The sequence below is a fragment of the Rhinoraja longicauda genome, chromosome 21 (assembly GCF_053455715.1).
Source record: "Rhinoraja longicauda isolate Sanriku21f chromosome 21, sRhiLon1.1, whole genome shotgun sequence".
NCBI classification, from domain to species: domain Eukaryota; kingdom Metazoa; phylum Chordata; class Chondrichthyes; order Rajiformes; family Arhynchobatidae; genus Rhinoraja; species Rhinoraja longicauda.
Window position 1 is genome coordinate 1,949,015 of NC_135973.1, and position 22,500 is coordinate 1,971,514.

General features: G+C 47.4%; 1 protein-coding gene across 10 annotated transcripts in view; it reads right to left on the minus strand.

Annotated features, from left to right (window-relative positions):
• rbfox1 (RNA binding fox-1 homolog 1) overlaps positions 1 to 22,500 on the minus strand; it is a 743,628-nt gene that overhangs the window by 143,546 nt on the left and 577,582 nt on the right. The window lies entirely within an intron of this gene.

Genomic DNA, 22,500 nt, shown 5'->3' on the forward strand with positions numbered 1-22,500 from the left:
CACACACACACGCACACACACGCATACACACACCCACTGCCCCCTGTCTCCACACCGACCTACCAACCCTCCCTCCCCCCCCCCTCCTCATCCCACCTCAAACCAACAACTTCAAGGCAAAGAAAAGAAGACACAACCGAAAACATAAAGGATGCCTGCTGCTGCACCATCCTGCCCTCTCCCTCCTCTGTAAACTTATGAGGTGGAGAAGCAGCTCGAAAACATCTGCCAAAAACGCCAGCATCAATTATGGATGGAGGCGTGTGTGTGTGGGTGTGTGTGTGAGGGTGTGTGTGTGTGTGTGAGAGAGAGAGAGAGAGTGTGTGTGTGTGTGTGAGAGAGAGAGAGAGAGTGTGTGTGTGTGTGAGAGAGTGTGTGTGTGTGTGTGTGTGAGAGAGAGAGAGAGAGAGAGAGAGAGAGAGTGTGTGTGTGTGTGTGTGTGTGTGTGTGTGGGTGTGTGTGTGTGTGTGTGTGTGGGTGGGTGTGGGTGTGTGTGTGTGTGTGTACGTGTGTGTGTGTGTGTGTGTGCGTGTGTGTGTGTGTGTGTGTGTGTGTGTGTGTGTGTGGGTGTGGGTGTGTGTGTGTGTGTGTGTGTGTGGGTGTGTGAGTGTGAGTGTGTGTGTGGTGTGTGTGTGTGTGTGTGTGTGTGTGTGTGTGTGTGTGTGTGTGTGTGGGTGTGGGTGTGTGAGTGTGAGTGTGTGTGTGGTGTGTGTGTGTGTGTGTGTGTGTGTGGGTGTGGGTGTGTGTGTGTGTGTGTGTACGTGTGTGTGTGTGTGTGTGTGTGTGTACGTGTGTGTGTGTGTGTGTGTGTGTGTGTGTGTGTGTGTGTGTGTGTGTGTGTGTGTGTGTGTGTGTGTGTGTGTGTGTGTGTGTGTGTGTGTGTGTAGGTGTGCGCTGATCCAAGTGTCTGACCTCCGACTCAACATCTGCATCTGGAAGCTGAGACACATGTTAGTCCTGGCAGTCTCTACCCCAGTCCGTCACACAAAGACCACTGCTTACACGCTTCTTGCACACTGCCTACACGCTTCTTACACGCTGCTTGCACGCTTCTTGCACGCTGCCACACATTTTCACGCTGTCAGGAACAACACAAGAGTGTGCACACTTGTGCATTCCCTCACTGCTAGAACCACAACTATAAAGCAAAGTGTGTTTTCATTCTGTGCGTGACCAAATCTATGACCACCTGTTTTCACCCCAGTGACACATCTTATTAATGAAGTAACAAAGTGATCAGACACACTTATTGGTGCGTCTAATCATTACCACAACTGATTTATCACATTTAGCAGGCCTGGCCACTATGGAAATATTTTCCAACGCACCGATATAAACTGATGGAGCCTCAGCCCCCACACAACCCCTTTCACAAAATACTCCCGTGTAGAATTACAGAGCAGATGCCGCCACCATTCGGCCCTTCCAGTCTGTGCTGGTCAGTTCTAAGAGCAACACAGCTGGATATTTCATTCATCATTAAGTTTAGTTCAGAGATACAGCGCGGAAACAGGCCCTTCGTCCCACCGAGTCCGCGCCGACCAGCGATCCCCGCACACCAATACACACCAGGGACAATTTTAAATTGATACCAAGCCAATCAACCTACACACCTGTCCTTCTTCGGAGTGTGGGAGGAGACCAGAGCACCCGGAGAAAACCCACTTGGGTCACGGGGAGAATGTACAAACTCCGTACAGACAGAACCCGTAGTCGGGATGGAACCCAGGTTCTTTATCTCTCTACATCATCGCCTATATCTGTCGTTTCCCTTTTCCCTGACCAGTCTGAAGAAGGGTCTCGACCCGAAACGTCTCCCAGTCCTTCTCTCCAGAGACGCTGCCTGACCCGCTGAGTTACTCCGGCTTTTTGTGTCTATCCCCTGTACATACACTGGATATACTCCTCTCTCTTCAGATTCCAACAGCTATTTAGTTCAGTTTATTGCCACTCGTGCCGAGGTACAGTGAAAAGCTTTTGTTGCGTGCCAACCAGCCAACGGAAAGACAATACACGATTACAATCGAGCCGTTTGCAGTGTGTGGAGATTTAGCAGTGTGGAGCGATTGCAATGTGTGATTGTAGAGATCTGCTTCTGTGGCTAGCACGCAAATAGAAACACAGGAAAATAGGTGCAGGAGGAGGCCATTCGGCCCTTCGAGTCAGCTCCACCATTCAATGTAATCATGGCTGATCATCTAAAATCAGTACCCCATTCCTGCTTTCTCCCCATATCCCTTAGCCCCAAGAGCTAAATCTAACTCTCTCTTGAAATAGTCGCCTGGGTCGGGCACCAGATACTCACCCACTTCTCCCTTGCAAACCTCAACTGAATCTATCTCCTCCACCGGGCGGTCACGGTGGCGCAGCGGTAGAGTTACCGCCTTATGGCGAATGCAGCGCCGGAGACCCGGGTTCCATCCCGACTACGGGCGCCGTCTGTACGGAGTTTGTACGTTCTCCCCGTGACCTGCGTGGGTTTTCTCCGAGATCTTCGGTTTCCTCCCACACTCCAAAGACGTACAGGTTTGTAGGTTAATTGTGTAAATGTGTAAGTTGTCCATTGTGTGTGTAGGATAGTGTTAGTGTGCGGGGATCGCTGGTCGGCGCGGACCCGGTGGGCCGAAGGGCCTGTTTCCGCGTTGTATCTCTAAACTAAACTAAACTGCCCATGGTAGTGAATTCTGGACACAAACCACTAGGTGTGCAAATGTTATTTGTTGTCAGGTCACTATTGGTTCTTTTAGCTCGTTCCACATGCTTTCTTTCCTGATCTATCTGCCAAAGGGAGTGATGCTTTTCTCTGGGTACAGTCAGTACCTGTCATTAGTTTAAACAGGAATGATTGGGTTAACCTACGATGAGCGTTTGTTGGCACTGGGCCTGTACTCACGGGACTTCTCCCCATGACCAGGGGCCACAGTTTAACAATAAGGGGTAGGCCATTTAGAACGGAGTTGAGGAAAAACTTTTTCACTCAGAGAGTTGTGAATCTGCGGAATTCTCTGCCTCAGAAGGCAGTGGAGGCCAATTCTCTGAATGCATTCAAGAGCGAGCTAGATAGAGCTCTTAAGGATAGCGGAGTCAGGGGGTATGGGGAGAAGGCAGGAACGGGGTACTGATTGAGAATGATCAGTCATGATCACATTGAATGGTGGTGCTGGTTCGAAGGGCCGAATGGCCTCCTCCTGCACCTATTGTCTATTGTCACCTGCGTAGGTGTTCTGGGATGTTCCAGTTTCCTCCCACATCCCAAAGACGTTAATTGGCAGGTGTAAAATTGTTATCAGACTTATGAACAGTCCTTCCCTGTGTTAGAATAGAGTCCTGATCTTCCAACCTACCCCACTGCAGACAGCAGCATTTTTCCTGGAATTGTAGTGCTGCAACACAATATTCTGCACTCTGGTACTTGTCTCTGCACTACCTGTTGTACCTGTGTATAGTTTGATTGTGTTACATGCGTGGTATCATCTGATTTCACTGAAAAGCACATAAACCAGTAACTCAGCGGGTCAGGCAGCATCTGTGGAGAACATGGATAGGTGACGTTTCACAGAGTGCTGGAGTAACTCAGCGGGTCAGGCAGCATCTGTGGAGAACATGGATAGGTGACGTTTCACAGAGTGCTGGAGTAACTCAGCGGGTCAGGCAGCATCTGTGCAGAACATGGAAGGGAAATATTTCCGGTCGGGACCCGAAACGTCACTCTTGCTTTTTCTCCAGCGATACTGCCTGGCCCACTGAGTTACTCCAGCACTCTGTGTCTATCATTTATATGCCCGGTGCGGCTTGGCCGCTGGACTTAACATCGCCCGGTGTGGCCGCGGGACGTTTCAGTGCCCGGTGCGGCTTGGCCGCTGGACTTAACATCGTCAGCGCTGTTCGGCCGCGGGACGTTTCAGTGCCCGGTGCGGCTCGGCCGTTGGACTTAACATCGCCCGGTGTGGCCGCGGGACGTTTCGGTGCCCGGGGCGGCTCGGCCGGGGGGCCTTCCATCCCCTTGCGGGGGCTGTGCGTGTCGTTTGCCTCGGTAGGGGTCGAGCTGCCTGTCCGTGGGTGCGGGGGGAAGAGAGGGGAAGTTTTGTTGCCTCCATCACAGTGAGGGGGTGTTTGGAGTCACTGTGATGGATGTTTGTGTTGGGGTCGGGTGTCCTGTGTTCTTTTCTTTTTGCTGTATTTTGTGTGACTGCTGAAATTTCGCTCGGTGTTGTGCCGAGTGACAATAAAGTGTTGTTATGTTATGTTATGTTATATATGTTTTATTATGAATCTTTAGTTTGTAAAAATCTCCCTCCTCCACCAGGCTCTGCACAGGCATTGCGGGCCGAAGGGCCTGTTCATGTACTGTACTGTTCCATGTTCCATCCTTTACTTATCGGGTACATGTGCCTTGCAACACGACAGGCAGAGTGGAGATGTTGTTGGAATCAGTATAAGATAGATCTTGTACGATCACTCACACCTGGTGTTAGATTTGCAATACATTACGGGTCTGCAAATTTAATTCATCCTCTTGGAATGGAAACAGAGGTTGGTTCCCTTTGTAAAAATTTATTTCTGATTATTTTCCTCTCCTCCTCCGAAAATATTAATTTAAACTGTTGTGTCATCCATCCCGGGTTCCCCAAAGCATCAACAACACCGGTCTTTTGGTACAGCTTTCATGCACAGTAATAACATTTTGATTTCGTGGCTCGGATGGAGACTGGATCTGTGGCCCCATGCACTAAATAATGCAAAGCCCATCAGTGCGTCGGCTGAAATCCCTTCACCAGCCACCGTTGTAAAGGGATCAGCTTTGCTTGCAGAGAAGCTCCCTTAAGTCTTTGATACCAGCAGAAACAGCCAATTATCCAGCTGCGGTGTGCAGGAGTGAGTGAACACTACCAAACACAAACTAATACAGAGACAGATCACGGACAGTGCAGAAAACGTCCACAACAAGGCAGCAAAGTACGTTAAACGCAGGCTGAAAGGGAAAGTCCTGGGTTTATCTTGCCCTTTCAAAATTAAATGAAAATTAAAAAGGCACATTCCATATAACCATATAACCATATAACAACTACAGCACGGAAACAGGCCCGTTCGGCCCTACCAGTCCACGCCGACCACTCTCTCTGACCTAGTCTCATCTACCTGCACTCAGACCATAACCCTCTAATCCCCTCTTATCCATATACCTATCCAATTTACTCTTAAATAATAAAATCGAGCCTGCCTCCACCACTTCCACCGGAAGCCCATTCCATACAGCCACCACCCTCTGAGTAAAGAAGTTACCCCTCATGTTACCCCTAAACCTTTGTCCCTCAATTCTGAAGCTATGTCCCCTTGTTGGAATCTTCCCCACTCTCAAAGGGAAAAGCCTACCCACGTCAACTCTGTCCGTCCCTCTCAAAATTTTAAAAACCTCTATCAAGTCCCCCCTCAACCTTCTACGCTCCAAAGAATAAAGACCCAACCTATTCAACCTCTCTCTGTAGCTTAAGTGCTGAAACCCAGGCAACATTCTAGTAAATCTCCTCTGTACCCTCTCCATTTTGTCGACATCCTTCCTATAATTTGGCGACCTTGTACATGCACATAACTTGGCCAATAAACTTATTCAAATGGGGATATATCCAAACTAATTTCAATTAAAAATAGACCAGCTGCAGAATAATTGCTTAAAGAAAATGAGAAATAAATGCAGGAGTTGTTAATTTGGCCCCTTGTTCCTGTTGTGTTATTAGGTTAGATCGCCGTTGATGGTTTAACTCCATGCCACCTTCTTGTAGAAATCATTATTTCTTGATACCCTAAATGTCTAAAGATCCAGATGAGGCAGGGACTATCCCAACATTTAAAAAACGGTTAGACAGGTACATGGATAGGATGGGTTTGGAGGGATATGGGCCAAACGCAGGCAGGTGGGAGTAGTGTAGATGGGACATGTTGGCGGATGTGGGCAAGTTGGGCCGAAAGGCCTATTTGTGTGCTGTATCACCCTATGACTCTCTATTACGTTATGAAGGGCCTGTTTCCACACTGTGTCACTCTGTGACTCTATGAAGGGCCTGTTTCCACACTGTGTCACTCTGTGACTCTATGAAGGGCCTGTTTCCACACTGTATCACTCTGTGACTCTATCTATCATTGAGAAACCACACCTCCTAACTATTCATTTCCACGCCACACTTTCGACTTTAGACAGTCGAGATTTTACAGTGTGGAAACAGGCCCTTCGGCCCACCGAGTCCATGCCGAACGGCGATAACTCTGTACACTAACACTATCCTAGGTATCACAAAATGCTGGAGTAACTCAGCAGGTCAGGCAGCATCTCTGGAGAGGAATGGATGACGTTTTGGGTCGAGACCCTTCCTCAGACTGATGACAACACATCAGTCTGAAGAAGGGTCTCGACTCGAAACGTCACCCATTCCTTCTCTCCAGAGATGCTGCCTGACCCGTTGAGTTACTCCAGCATTTTGTGATACCTTCGATTTGTACCGGCATCTGCAGTTATTTTCCTAACACTATCCTACACACACGAGGGACAATTTACAATTTGCAGAAGCCAATTAACCTACAAACATGCACGTCTTTGGAGGAAACCGGAGCGTCCGGAGAAAACCCACGCAGGTCACGGGGAGAACATACAATCTCCGTACAGACAGCGCCCGTAGTCGGGATCGAACCCGGGTCTCTGGCGCTGTGAGGCAGCAACTCTACCACTGCACCACCGTGCCACTCTGTTGTGCTTGAATATAAAAATATCTTTGTATTGTTGATCCATACTGGATTACTAGTCTGGTACTTTAAATGCAGCACACCACGATCGATACAGAATTGTCTGAGTAAGCACATTTTCTTCCTTATTTGATTTTCTAACTTGTTTTTGCTTTCTGTATCTCCTTCATCGTTCCAGTTCACGTCAGTGTGGAAGCTCTAGGCTGGATCCAGTCACCAGCAAAGTCTCCTCCCTTAGGCTGAAGGTGACAACCAGCCAACGTGTGGACCTTTCTAGTGTTCAGCTCTGGTCGCCCTGTTATTGGAAAGATGCCATTGCACTGGAGAGAGTACAAAGAAGATTTATCAGGATGTTCCCAGGACCTGAGAGCCTGAGCCACAGGGCTGGGCAGGCTAGGACTTCATTCCTTGGAGCGCAAGGGGCTGAGGAGTGATTTTATAGGGCGTTATAAAATCATAACAGGCAGCATCTCTGGGGAGAAGGAATGGGTGACGTTTCGGGTCGAGGTATCTGAAGAAGGGACTCGACCCGAAACGTCACCCATTCCTTTTCTCCAGAGATGCTGTCTGTACCGCTGAGTTACTCCAGCATGTTGTGTCTATCTTTGGTTTAAACCAGCGTCTGCAGTTCCATCATACACCTCACACAAAGCAGATGCCAGCCGAGCTGGGGCAGACATGCCAGCTGTTGAAACCAGCCACAATTTCCTCTCCATCTCAATTCAATCCCTGTCTCCACAGTCCCCCTTTTGCCAGGTACCTCTCGATTAATTTACTGCGGTATTTTGCAAGCTGTTACACATTCTACGGTTGATGCAAGTTAGTGTTTCAAGGCAATCTGTCTTAGATTATCCATCAGATACCCAGGAGTTTGGAAAATATGCAACATCCACCATCTGCAAGGGTGCAGTTTAACCATATCTTACAGCAGAAATTACAGCTACTTTCAAATGGGCATTGTCAGCAAAAATAAATAAATTTCCAGGAGGAGGCCATTCTGCCCTTCGAGCCAGCACCGCCATTCAATGTGATCATGGCTGATCATTCTCAATCAGTACCCTGTTCCTGCCTTCTCCCCATACCCCCTGACTCCGCTATCCTTAAGAGCTCTATCTAGCTCTCTCTTGAATGCATTCAGAGAATTGGCCTCCACTGCCTTCTGAGGCAGAGAATTCCACAGATTCACAACTCTCTGACTGAAAAAGTTTTTCCTCAACTCAGTTCTAAATGGCCTACCCCTTATTCTTAAACTGTGGTCCCTGGTTCTGGACTCCCCCAACATTGGGAACATGTTTCCTGCCTCTAACGTGTCCAACCCCTTAATAATCTTATACGTTTCGATACGATCCCCTTCTCAAGGCTGTACAAATAGATTGGAGTTAACGTTGAATCCCAATTAGAAGTCTCAGCTGATGCCGATACAGTCTGTCTGGTATAATAATCCAAACCAAAATATTTAAAATAATTGATCATATTTTTTAATAATCATTATGACTTCATATTATTTTGGAGAGAGTTCCATTCAATTACTGTTTCTCAGGCAGAAGTCCCATTTTGAAGAAGGGTCCTAACCCAGAACATTGTCTGTCCACTCACTCTCCAGATGCTGCCTGGCCCGCTGAGTTCCTCCAGCACTTTGTCTTTTGCTCAAATGTCCAACTTTCCTTCTTTGTGGCTCCACCTGTAATAATGTGTGGATTCCACTTGAAATGGCCGAAGAAAGGGCTTTTGTGACTTGGAGACTTCAAGAGGAGGGTGAGTTGAGTTGTAAATCCAACCAAAGGTGGCTACAAATTCACATCATAGAGTCACACAGTGTGGAAACAGGCCCTTCAGCCCAACATGCCCACACTGCACAACATGTCCCATCTACACTAGTCCCACCTGCCCGCGTTTGGTCCATATCCCTCTAAACCTGTCCTATCCATGTACCTGTCTAAATGTTTCTTAAACGTTGCGATAGTCCCAGCCTCAACTACGTCCTCCTACAGCTCGTTCCATGCACCCACCACCCTCTGTGTGAGAAAAGTTATCCCTCAGCTTCCTGAGTCTTTATTTTATTTATTATCAACTAACAAATGTGGAGTTGGGAATCTTTCTTTCAGAAACATCTTCAACTAGGAAATGGAAACATTGATGTTGGTACAGGATCTGCGTCTGTAATTAGAATAGATGCCAAATTCCCCGCACACTAACACTATCCTACACACACTAGGGACAGTATCACACTAACACCAAGCCAATTAACCTACAAAGCTACACGTCTTTGGAGTGTGGGAGGAAACCGAAGATCTCGGAGAAAACCCACGCAGGTCACGGGGAGAACGTACAAACTCCGTACAGACAGCGCCCGTAGTCGGGATCGAACCCGGGTCTCTGGCGCTGTGAGGCATCAACTCAACCGCTGCAGCACCGTGCCGCTCGGAATGAAAAACACCAGCATCTCTCTCAGCCGGACTACTCAAAACACTCTTGGTGCTTCGAAAGCCTTCATCACGTTGCAAACATAATCCACCAACCTTCGACACGATGTCGGACAAAGCCGCTGTAAAATGCACCAAATATTCTCAACTCAGGGGCAAGAGTTCAAAGCCATGGCACTCCGGTAGGATGTGAGAATCCTCTTTTTTGTTCCTGCATTCGAGCTCAGATTTGATCCTTTAAGCCAAAATATTCTCTTGAAAAGTCAGAAACTAAATGCGGCCAAAAAGATCTAGTGGAACAGAATAATTATAGTGCTGTGTTTGCTCAACATATTCAGCTGAGTTTTCTGTGGGCAATTATTTAGTTTGCAGTTAATTTACATTTATATCTAAAAATCAGAATATTATATATATATATATATATATATATATTATACATATATGCATTAAGCTTCTAATTTCACTCAACCCTGTTTCTAATTTCACTCAACCCTGTTTATCGTTAATGTGATGTTTTCTTTAAAGCAAAAGTAAAATTAGATAAAAATGAGATTGTAAACTTAAATGAGGGCACTCATGTGTAAACAAGAGCAACAAATTATATCTGGCAGTGGTGCTCTGAGCTGTCAGTGCGACACCTGTGTGGAATGTGTTGAGATCTGAACATCCTTAATTGGTATTTAATTGCAGAATCTCTGCTAGAAGTCAGAGAGGTACCAAATGTAAGTATTAATATAATTGGTTTCTCGTCTAAATCCAGCACTGTGACACATAGTTGGCGAGACAAGGGAACTGGAGGCGCTGGTTTACCTCAGGGAAAAAAAAAGATACAAAGTGCTGGAGTAACTCAGGGAAAGGTAGCATCTCTGGAGAACACTGCAGTCCCGGAATGGCGGGACTGTCGTATGTTGAAAGACTGGAGCGACTAGGCTTGTATACACTGAAATTTAGAAGGATGAGAGGGGATCTTATTGAAACATATAAGATTATTAAGGGGTTGGACACGTTAGAGGCAGGAAACATGTTCCCAATGTTGGGGGAGTCCAGAACCAGGGGCCACAGATTAAGAATAAGGGGGTAGGCCATTTAGAACGGAGATGAGGGAAAACCTTTTCAGTCAGAAAGTTGTAAATCTGTGGAATTCTCTGCCTCAGAAGGCAGTGGAGGCCAATTCTCTGAATGCATTCAAGAGAGAGCTAGATAGAGCTCTTAAGGATAGTGGAGTCAGGGGGTATGGGGAGAAGGCAGGAACGGGGTACTGATTGAGAATGATCAGCCATGATCACATTGAATGGTGGTGCTGGCTAGAAGGGCCGAATGGCCTACTCCTGCACCTATTGTCTATTGTCTATTGAACGTGGATAGGTTTAGGTTTATTATTGCCACCTGTACCGAGGTATGGGGAAAAGCTTTGCTATCCAGACAGATCTGACATACATCAGTCTGAAGAAGGGTCTCGACCCGAAACCTCACCCATTCCTTCTCTCCTGAGATGCTGCCTGACCCGCTGAGTTACTCCAGCATTTTGTGTCTGCCCCTAATCTGACATACCATACATAAAGACAATCAAGTCAAACTCAAGTACAATAACTTGAGCAAAGGGGGAAATATAGAGTCAAAGTACACAGTTCACATAATTGAAGCACATGGTTCATAAGTTATAGGAACAGAATAAGGCCATTCGGCCCATTGATTATGACCAAGACTACTCCGCCATTCAATCACGGCTGATCTATCTCTCCCTCCTAACCCCATTCTCATGCCTTCTCCCCGTAACCCCTGACACCCGCACTAATCAAGAATCTGCCAAACTGCACCTTAAAAATGCATAAGATAAACACAAAAAGCTGAAGTAACTCAGCAGGTCAGACAGCAGCTCTGGAGAAAAGGAATAGTCGGCGTTTCAGGTTGAGACCCTTAATACATAATGACTTGGCTTCCACAGCCTTCTGTGGCAATGAATTCCACAGATTCACCACCCTCTGACTAAGTTCTCAGCATTGTAGCGCATCAGTTCCAGAGGCAAAATCCAATGTCCGCAATGGGGTAGAGGTGAATCGGACAGTGCCCTAGCTCATGGAAGGGCCGTTCACAAGCCTGTACAGGCAACGTCTCAGGTAGGAAGAAAGGTCCTGACCCGAAACGTCACCAATCCATGTTCTCCAGAGATGCTGCCTGACCCGCTGAGTTACTCCAGCACTCTGTGAAACGTCACCTATCCATGTTCTCCAGAGATGCTGCCTGACCCTCTGAGTTACTCCAGCACTCTGTGAAACGTCACCTATCCATGTTCTCCACAGACGCTGCCTGACCCGCTGAGTTACTCCAGCACTCTGTGAAACGTTACCTAAGCATGTTCACCACAGATGCTGCCTGACCCGCTGAGTTACTCCAGCACTCTGTGAAACGTTACCTAAGCATGTTCACCACAGATGCTGCCTGACCCGCTGAGTTACTCCAGCACTCTGTGAAACGTCACCTATCCATGTTCTCCACAGACGCTGCCTGACCCGCTGAGTTACTCCAGCACTCTGTGAAACGTTACCTATGCATGTTCACCACAGATGCTGCCTGACCCGCTGAGCATTTTGTGTCACATTGCCAGGGATGGGGGCAGCAGGATTTACTTTGCATCTGAACGTTGCTTTACCTGACCAACAAACGCCTGAGACTACCGATGCAACGAAGAATCTGTGGCTCTGTGTTCTCTGGAAATGACCTGAGCATTAGTCAAAAGACTTCAGACGTGTGTGATGTTGGTGTTACTGATTCCTGGATACCAATATATCAACTTGATGTTTGTGAAATATCGCTTCACTCAATTGATTACTGTTCCTATTAACATTCCAAGACCGACTAACACAATAAAGTATAAAATATGAATCATTATATAAACTGTGACTCATTTTCTAAAATGTGAAACACCAACTTGTTTTACTCCGATCCTTTAGAAAATGATGAAAATGAAAATCGCGCACATATAAAAAAAACACTTTTAAGAAAGAGCACAGGATTATGCGACTGTAAAAGGAAGGTCACATTCCGTAGACAGACACAAAATGCTGGAGTAACTCAGCAGGTCAGGCAGCATCTCTGGAGAGAAGGAATGGGTGATGTTTCTTCAGACTGAAGCAGGGTCTCGACCCGAAACGTCACCCATTCTTTCTCTCCACAGATGCTGCCTGACCCGCTGAGTTACTCCAGCACTCTGTGAAACGTCACCCATCCATGTTCTCCACAGATGCTGCCTGACCCGCTGAGTTACTCCAGCACTCTGTGAAACGTCACCTATCCATGTTCTCCACAGATGCTGCCTGACCCGCTGAGTTACTCCAGCACTCTGTGAAACGTCACCTATCCATGTTCTCCACAGATGCTGCCTGACCCTCTGAGTTACTCCAGCACTCTGTGAAACGTCACCTATCCATGTTCTCCACAGATGCTGCCTGACCCGCTGAGTTACTCCAGCATTTGGTGTCTATCTTCGATTTAAAGCAGCATCTGCAGTTCCATTCTCCATGTCACATTCTGGAGATTAGCTGTGGACTGTGAAATGCAATTGTTTAATGTGTTCTCCCCTGATCATCCGTTCATTCCCTCTTCACCATCCGTTGACCACATCGGCTGGCAGGAGCAGTGAAGTCTCATCTGGTGATACAAAGCACCTCTGGCAACGAGTATTAGGCACAGATGCAAATGAAGATGTTAAGAACAAGCACCTGATCAATCTCCATCACAGGGGGACAGGGATGGAAGCTGTAGGAATCGGTCCATGGTCATTTCACACATCTACACCTTGTTCTAGGTCTTGGTTAATGAAACATCACGACAAGTGCTTGCAGCTGCCAGTTATGCGGCTGGTTGTGCGAGAGTAGATTTGCACCGGACAATTCCCCCCCCGTTATTCTGTCATGGATTTGCTGCTGATATCTTCTTTTCCAAAGCTTTCCACCACGGGTCTGCGTTTGGATGTCCAGCCTCGTCAGTCGAGGCCTCGGCCTCACGGTGGAGCGCCTGTCTCCTGTGTCAGGTCCTGACCGGCCAAGCTGGCCCGACGAGCCTCACAGCTTGGCGGTTCATCCGGCACTTGGTGGCATCTGCCACCTTCCACGTGTGAAGCAGGTGGCCAGAGTGACCATGGACAGAGAGGGTGGCCTGAATGACCATGGACAGAGCCAGTGGCCTGAATGACCATGGACAGAGCCAGTGGCCTGAATGACCATGGACAGAGCCAGTGGCCAGAGTGACCATGGACAGAGCCAGTGGCCTGAATGACCATGGACAGAGAGGGTGGTCAGAATATCCATGGACGGAGGGTGGTCAGAATGTCCATGGACAGAGAGGGTGGTCATTCGGCCCTTCGAGCCAGCACCACCATTCAATGGTAGCGCAGCGGTAGAGTTGCTGCTTTACAGCGAATGCAGCGCCGGAGACTCAGGTTCGATCCTGACTACGGGTGCTGCACTGTAAGGAGTTTGTACGTTCTCCCCGTGACCTGCGTGGGTTTTCTCCGAGATCTTCGGTTTCCTCCCACACTCCAAAGACGTACAGGTATGTAGGTTAATTGGCGGGTAAAATGTTTAAAAAAAATTGTCCCTAGTGGGTGTAGGATAGTGTTAATGTACGGGGATCACTGGGCGGCACGGACTTGGAGGGCCGAAAAGGCCTGTTTCCGGCTGTATATATATGATGATATGATATGATAATGTGATCATGGCTGATCATTCTCAATCAGTACCCCGTTCCTGCCTTCTCCCCATACCCCCTGACTCTGCTATCCTTAGGAGCTCTATCTAGCTCTCTCCAGACAAGTTTGGAGGAATATGGGCCAAATGCAGGCAGGTTGGACTAGTGTAGCTGGGACATGTTGGCCGGTGTGGGCAAGTTGGGCCAAAGGGCCTGTTTCCACACTGTGTCACTCTATGACTCTCCCAATTTGGACCAGGTGGATTTGGTGATGATTCTGGGTAAGATATCTGGCCAGTAAGATCAGAGCCATTATCACTTCCACGACATAAAAGGAGAATATTTTAATTAAAAACAAATTACGTGATAATTCTGTCAGGTGGATGAAACCATGAACAGCAAACCACAGTGAGGTAAATGAAAGCTGTGGGTTGCTATGAAGTAATACTATAATTTATTGTGTTTGCTTTCATTTGAAATATGGACCATTATCTAAATATATTAATTACATGAACTAAATGTCAATGTTATCCAATTTCTTCAGATGCTGGTTTTAATCCACTTACAGCTTGTTATTTAATACAGTTTTATGCAACAATACATCACATATTTAATGCTTATTTTTATGAAGCACAAATAGGATAACTTTAATTATTTTTGCCTGAAGTAAGTTTACGTGTATTTCTGAGTTTAATTTAGTTTAGAGATACAGTGTGGAAAGAGGCCCTTCGGCCGACCACTGATCATAGTACACTAGTTCTATCCTACACACAACATGGGGCAGTTTACAGAGGTCAGTTAACCTACTGAGCCACACGTCTTTGTAGTTCTTCTGCCAATTCAATACTATGAGGTATTTCTCACTTGCTAAACCAGAGTCAATTTGCCAAAGTTGCCCACACCGGCCAACATGTCCCAGCTACACTAGTCCAACCTGCCTGCGCTTGGTCCACATCCCTCCAAACATGTCCTATCTACAGGTAGCATCTCTGGAGGGAAGGAATGGGTGATGTTTCAGGTCGACACCCTTCTTTAGACTGAGATCCTCTCCCCTGATTCTCAGTCTGAAGAAGGGTCTCGAACAAAAACGTCACCCATTCCTTCTCTCCAGAGATGCTGCCTGTCCCGCTGAGTTACTCCAGCACTCCGTGTCTATCTTCGGTGGAAAGCAGCACCTGCAGTTACCAACCTACCCTACCTACGACAACTGTTTATCTTTGGAGTGCGGGAGGAAACCGGAGCACCCGGAGAAAACCCACGCAGGTCTCGGGGGAGAACGTGCAAACTCCGTACAGACAGCGCCCGTATTTGGGATCGAATCCGGGTCTCTCTGGCGCTGTGAGGCAGCAACTCTACCGCTGCGCCACCGTGTCGCCCGCTGTATCCGAGTGAAATAAAATAAAGATTGCAAAACGAAGGGCTAATCTTTATTTTAAATAGACAATAGACAATAGACAATAGGTGCAGGAGGAGGCCATTCGGCCCTTCGAGCCAGCACCGCCATTCAATGTGATCATGGCTGATCATTCTCAATCAGTACCCCGTTCCTGCCTTCTCCCCATACCCCCTGACTCCACTATCCCTAAGAGCTCTATCCAGCTCTCTCTTGAAAGCATCCAGTGAATTGGCCTCCACTGCCTTCTGAGGCAGAGAATTCCACAGATTCACAACTCTCTGACTGAAAAAGTTTTTCCTCATCTCCGTTCTAAATGGCCTACCCCTTATTCTTAAACTGTGGCCCCTGGTTCTGGACTCCCCCAACATTGGGAACATGTTTCCTGCCTCTAACGTGTCCAACCCCTTAATAATCTTATACGTTTCGATAAGATCCCCTCTCATCCTTCTAAATTCCAGTGTATGCCCTTTCCAGTAGAGTGTCGGTGTCTTTAGATTTGCACCCGTCAAGCGTCAATGTTATTTTCCGATGAATGCCATTGAAAATTATGTTTTTAATTCACTTAAAGCCTCCGGCCCTGACCAACAGAATGAAGACAAGCCCCTTTGAACCCAGCTTGCATGTCGAAGCTGCCACTTTAATAATAAGGGTCGCGATCTCTCTGTCCCTGGCAGATTCCAGGGAATTGGCTGCAGACGAGACCATATGGAGGCTGGATGTAAACTGTCGGGTTCACTTAGCACGTTCTATGTTCGAGGCCGACTGCGGTCTCAGCGCCGCCCAGATCCGTCCGTCGGCACACGAGAGGCCAGGCGATTTGAAAGAGGTACAGCGACATCTGACAGAGAAGCCCATTCTTTAGCCACATGTTTTACTGAGCTTTAATGACAACAACACATTATCCGCTAGTCTGGTCCCCAGGCGAAAATTGCGTTCATTATTTCAAAACTTCTTGGAACCAAAAGCAAACAAACAGACATAAAAATTGTTCATTAAAGCAGCCCCATATTCTCAAGCAGACCATAGATATTCTAAGGGAACCAGCACTAAATAAGATAACAGCCTCATGCAGACTCACATTGAGAACGCGAGAAATTACCCTTCATGTAAAGTGGCTTCATTCCGGCAATCTGGTAACTGACTGCTGGGGGCTGTTTACTAACAGAAGCACTTAAGACATTATTTTGTTTAAATGATCTCAACTACATCATTTGTTGGCTGAATGTGCTTTTAAAAAAAAGAAGAGAAATCTGCTCTGGTGAGATCTACCATTTACAACCAGTCAGCACCACTTCAAAAGGCTCAGTGGGTATTTTTAAGGCAGAGGTAGATAGATAGATTCTTGATTACTACGGGTGTCAGGGGTTAGAAACATAGAAACGCAGAAAATATGTGCAGGCGTAGGCCATTCGGCCCTTCGAGCCAGCACCGCCATTCAATATGATCATGGCTGATCATCCAAAATCAGTACCCCGTTCCTGCCTTCTCCCCGTACCCCTCGATTCCTTTAGCCCGAAGAGCTAAATCTAACTCTCTATTGAAAACATCCAGTGAATCGGCCTCCACTGCCTTCTGTGGCAGAGAATTCCACAGATTCACAACTCTCTGGGTGAAGAAGTTTTTTCTCATCTCAGTCCTAAATGGCCTACCCCTTATTCTTAAACTGTGTGACCCCCTGGTTCTGGACTCCCCCAACATCGGGAACATTTTTCCTGCATCCAGCCTGTCCAATCCTTTAAGAATTTTATATGTTTCTCTCATCCTTCTAAATTCCAGTGAATACAAGCCCAGTCGCTCCAGTCTTTCATCATATGACAGTCCCGCCATCCCGGGAATTAACCTGGTGAACCTACGCTGCACTCCCTCAATAGCAAGAATGTCCTTCCTCAAATTAGGAGACCAAAAGTGTCAGGGGTTATGGGGAGAAGGCAGGCAAATGGGGTTAGGAGGGAGAGATAGATCAGCCGTGATTGAATGGCGGAGTAGACTCGATGGACAGAATGGCCTAATTCTGCTGCTATAACTGAAGAACTTACATTATCTATTGGGTTCAGAGCTGTGTGCTGCTGCAGGTAACAATGTACTGGCATGTGCATGTGACAATGAAACGCACTTATTGTTGACTCTCTCTCTGTAGATGGACACAGAGTGCTGGAGTAACTCAGCGGGTCAGGCAGCATCTGTGGGGAACATGGATAGGTGATGTTTCGGGTCGAGACTTCTATTCGGTCCTAACCCGAAATGTCACCCATCCTTTTTCTCCAGAGATGCTGCCTGACCTGTTATGTTACTCCAGCACTTTGTATTTATCTTGGATGTACACCAGCACCTGCAGTTCCTTGTTTCTATTATTTTGTAGGTGTGTCTCTTGCTCTCGCTATAAATGATGTGTTTAATTTGTCATCAAAGTGCCCTCTGTAGTCTGTTTCTGCCAACTATGACTAATCCTCTAATGATTGTAAATCCACTTTCTGCGTAGTTTGTTGTTTGTTTGGCAATGGAATTTCCTTATTTTTAACGCTGGCAGTGTTGCCTGGTGTTGGGAAAGAGATAGAAACATAGAAAATAGGTGCAGGAGGAGGCCATTCGGCCCTTCGAGCCAACACCGCCATTCTTTGTGATCATGGCTGATCATCCACAATCAGTAACCTGTTCCTGCCTTCTCCCCATACCCCTTGATTCCGCTAGCCCGTAGAGCTATATCAAACTCTCTCTTAAATTCATCCAGTGAATTGGCCTCCACTGCCTTCTGAGGCAGAGAAAACAGGTACAGGAGAAGAGCCATTCGGCCCTTCGAGCCAGCACCGCCATTCACTGTGATCATGGCTGTGATCATTCACTGTGATCATCCACAATCAGTATCCCGTGCCTGCCTTCTCCTCATACCCCTTGATTCCGCTAGCCCCTCGAGCTCCATCTAACTCTCTTTTAAATCCATCCAGTGAATTGGCCTCCACTGTGGCAGAGAATCCCACAGATTCACAACTCTCTGGGTGAAAAAGTTTCTACTCACCTCAGTTTTAAATGGCCTCCCCTTTATTCTTTGACTGTGGCCCCTGGTTCTGGACTCCCCCAACATTGGGAGCATGATGAACTATCATGTTGGGAAGAATAGCGACATGTGCTACTACACATATTTGTTTGTAACGGGGATCTTTGGTTTTAGTTTATTGGCACATGGACTGAGGTACAGTGAAAAGCTTTTGTTGCGTGCTATCCAGTCTAGCACTTTAGAGATGTTTGGATCGGCACATGGATGCACAGGGAATGGAGGGAGAAAGATCGTAGAAACATAGAAACATAGACAATAGGTACAGGAGGAGGCCATTCGGCCCTTCGAGCCAGCACCGCCATTCATTGTGATCATGGCTGATCATTCTCAATCAGTACCCCATTCCTGCCTTCTCCCCATACCCCCTGACTCCGCTATCCTTAAGAGCTCTATCTAGCTCTCTCTTGAATGCATTCAGAGAATTGGCCTCCACTGCCTTCTGAGGCAGAGAATTCCACAGATTCACAACTCTCTGACTGAAAATGTTTTTCCTCATCTATTCTAAATGGCCTACCCCTTATTCTTAAACTGTGTAGGCCCCTTAGGCACCTCTCCAACGACTCTTACCAACTTCTACAGATGCACCACAGAAAACGTACCATCGAGGTACGTCAAAGCTTGGTTTGGGAACAGCTCTGCCCAAGACCACAAGAAATCACAGTGAGTTGTAGATGTGGCCCAGCCCATCACACACACCACACTCTCCACCATTGTAGATGTGGCCCAGCCCATCACACACACCACACTCTCCACCATTGTAGATGTGGCCCAGCCCATCACACACACCACACTCTCCACCATTGTAGATGTAGCCCAGTCCATCACACACACCACACTCCCCACCATTAAGTCTGAAGAAGGGCCTCGACCCGAAACGTCACCCATTCCTTCTCTCCAGAGATGCTGCCTGTCCTCTACAAAATACGTAGATAGCATTTTGTGTCTACCAACAATAATATGCCGATATCATTACCAATTATCTCAACAGTAATTAACATCAATGCAGAAACGACATGACTTTTAATAACTGAATTATGTTTCATAATATATAATATTGTTCCTGTGCGTGCTCCCGTCTGAAACACTTCATAGTATTAGATCACAATGTCATCACCTATTGAGGAGGACTTTTAACTTTCTCAACAATTTCCAAACATTTGTACAGAATGTTGTTCTTTACGGGTTGAATGGTTTCCACGATGGTGTGGGGATGAAGGTGACTGAGGCGACACGGTGGTGCAGCGGGTAGAGCCGCTGCCTCACGCCACCAGAGACCCCGGTTCCATCCTGACCACGGGCGCTGTCTGTGTGGAGTTTGCACGTTCCCTCGGTGACCTGCGTGGGTTTTCTCCGGGCGCTCCGGTTTCCTCCCACACATCCCACAACCCTGCGGGCTTTTGTGTTAATCGTCCCCTCTGTAAATTGCCCCCCCAGTATGCAGGGAGTGGATGGGAAAGTGGGATGACGTTGAACATTGAGCATTGGGATAACATCTATGACTCTATAACTAGTCAGGGCGTCACGGTGGCGCAGCGGTAGAGTTGCTGCCTTACAGCGAATGCAGCGCCGGAGATTCAGGTTCGATCCTGACTACGGGCGCCGTCTGTACGGAGTTTGTACGTTCTCCCCGTGACCTGCGTGGGTTTTCTCCGAGATCTTCGGTTTCCTCCCACACTCCAAAGACGTGCGGGTTTGTAGGTTAATTGACTGGGTAAATGTAAAAATTGTCCCTAGTGTGTGTAGGATAGTGTTAATGTACGGGGATCGCCGGGCGGCGCGGACTTGGTGGGCCGAAGGGCCTGTTTCCGCGCTGTATATATAAATCTAAAAAATCTAAAAAAAATCTAGTGTGAACGTGTGATCGATGGTCATCCAGGATCAAAGGGCCCATTTCAACGCTGCATCTTTCAACCAATCAATCAAAATACACTGGAACATGGAATTACTAATGTACTGTTGCTGACTTCAATGTGTCACACACTTAACCCCATCTCAACACAGACCAACACACCTCCTCACTGCCTGCCGCTCACAAAATAAAGCTTCAGTTTAGCTTAGGGTGGGAAGGGAACTGCAGATGCTGGTTTAAACCAAAGACAGACATAAAGTGCTGGAGTAACTCAGCGGGTCAGGCAGCATCTCTGGAGGGAAGGAACGGGTGACGTTATGGGTCGAGACCCTTCCTTGGCCCGCACAGTGCAAACCCTTCGTCGATCACCCGTTCACAGCTCGTAGTAAAAGGAGGGCAGGGCCGCACAGCGGTAGAGCAGCTGTCTAACCGGGACCCGGGTTCCATCCCGACTACGGGCGCTGTCTGTACGCAGTTTGTACGTTCCTCCCGTGACCTGCGTGGGTTTTCTCCGGACGCTCCAGTTTCCTCTCACACTCCAAATACGAGCGGGTTTGTAGAGATTAATGTAACTTCGGTAAAGCTTGTATATCGTCCCTGGTGTGTGTGGGGTGGCAGTGCTGGTGTATCGGGAGATCGCTGGTCGACATGGACTCGGTGGGCCGAAGGGCCTCATTCCGTGTTGTATCTAAACGAAAACTAAAACTAAACGAGACTAAAAAGTAAGTGGGTGATGGTGGCTGCAAGTGTGCACAATACCATCTGTACGACGATGTGGCCATTTCACCTGGAAGGGAGACCCATGATACACGTTTACTTATGGTGACATGGTGCCACTCATCTGTAACAATTGGATTTGCTGTTGGCTGACCGCAAAGGCCAGCTTAATGATGTGGGACACACATCAACTCATTCTGATTTCCAGACAGCTGGGCCACCGTCGGCTGATTGTCTGATCTTTCCACAAATTCCCCCAGTTGGAAAGAGCCTTTTATTCCTGCATTACCTGCCTACAAGTTCATAATTGAGCTCATTAAAAAGCTATACGCTGCTTTATACAGCAGATTCAATCTGCCAGCCTGCCCATTCTCCACAGACCTGCAGAACACATCTGGAAGAGATGTGGACTGTTACTGGGTATACACACATCAATCAGTACAGGCATCCAGTTCATCATTTCACAGGCTCACAAGTTCTAGGGAGCAGCAAAAGGCCATTCGGCCCATCAAGTCTACTCCGCCATTCAATCAAGGCTGATCTATCTTCAGTTTCATAGGAAAATAACTGCAGATGCTGGTACAAATCGAAGGTATCACAAAATGCTGGAGTAACTCAGCAGGTCAGGCAGCATCTGGGAGAGAGGGAATGGGTGACGTTTCGGGTCGAGACCCTTCTTTGGACCCTTCTTCTAAAGAAGGGTCTCGACCCAAAATGTCACCCATTCCCTCTCTCCGAGATGCTGCCTGACCCACTGAGTTACTCCAGCAATTTGTGATACCTATCTTCAGTTTCAGTTCAGTTTATTGTCACGTGTACCGAGGTAGAGTGAAAAGCTTTCGTTGCGTGCTAACCAGTCAGCGGAAAGACAATACATGATTACAATCGTGCCACTTACAGTGTACCGATACATGATACGGGAAAGACGTTTAGTGCAAGGTAAAGCCCCACAGTCCGATCAAAGATAATCCGAGGGTCACCAATGAGGTAGATAGTAGTTGAGGACAGCTCTCTGGTTGTGGTGGGATGGTTCAGTTGCCTGATAACAGCTGGGAAGAAACTGTCGCTGAATCTGGTGGTGTGCGTTTCCTCAACTCTCTCAACCCCAATCTCCTGTCTTCTCCCCGTAACACCTGACAACATTACAAGACAATAGACAATAGACAATAGACAATAGGTGCAGGAGGAGGCCATTCGGCCCTTCGAGCCAGCACAGATTGGGTGAATCCACCCAGAGAAGATGCCTGCTAGTCTTTGATAATTCCACCCTGTGAGAATAGTTCTGGGCTGTCCACTCGAACTATGCCTCCCATCATTTTTCATTCTTGTTCACTATGAACTCCCTCGATGGGCGGCACGGTGGCGCAGCGGTAGAGTTGCTGCCTTACAGCGCTTACAGCGCCGGAGACCCGGGTTCGATCCCGACTACGGGCGCTGTCTGTATGGAGTTTGTACGTTCTCCCCGTGACCTGCGTGGGTTTTCTCCGAGATCTTCGGTTTCCTCCCACACTCCAAAGTCGTGCGGGTTTGTAGGTTAATTGGGTTGGGTTTGTATACTTGGTACAAGTGTAAATTGTTGGGCCGAAGGGCCTGTTTCTGCGCTGTATCTCTAAACGAAACAAAATTAAACTAAGAAAAAATC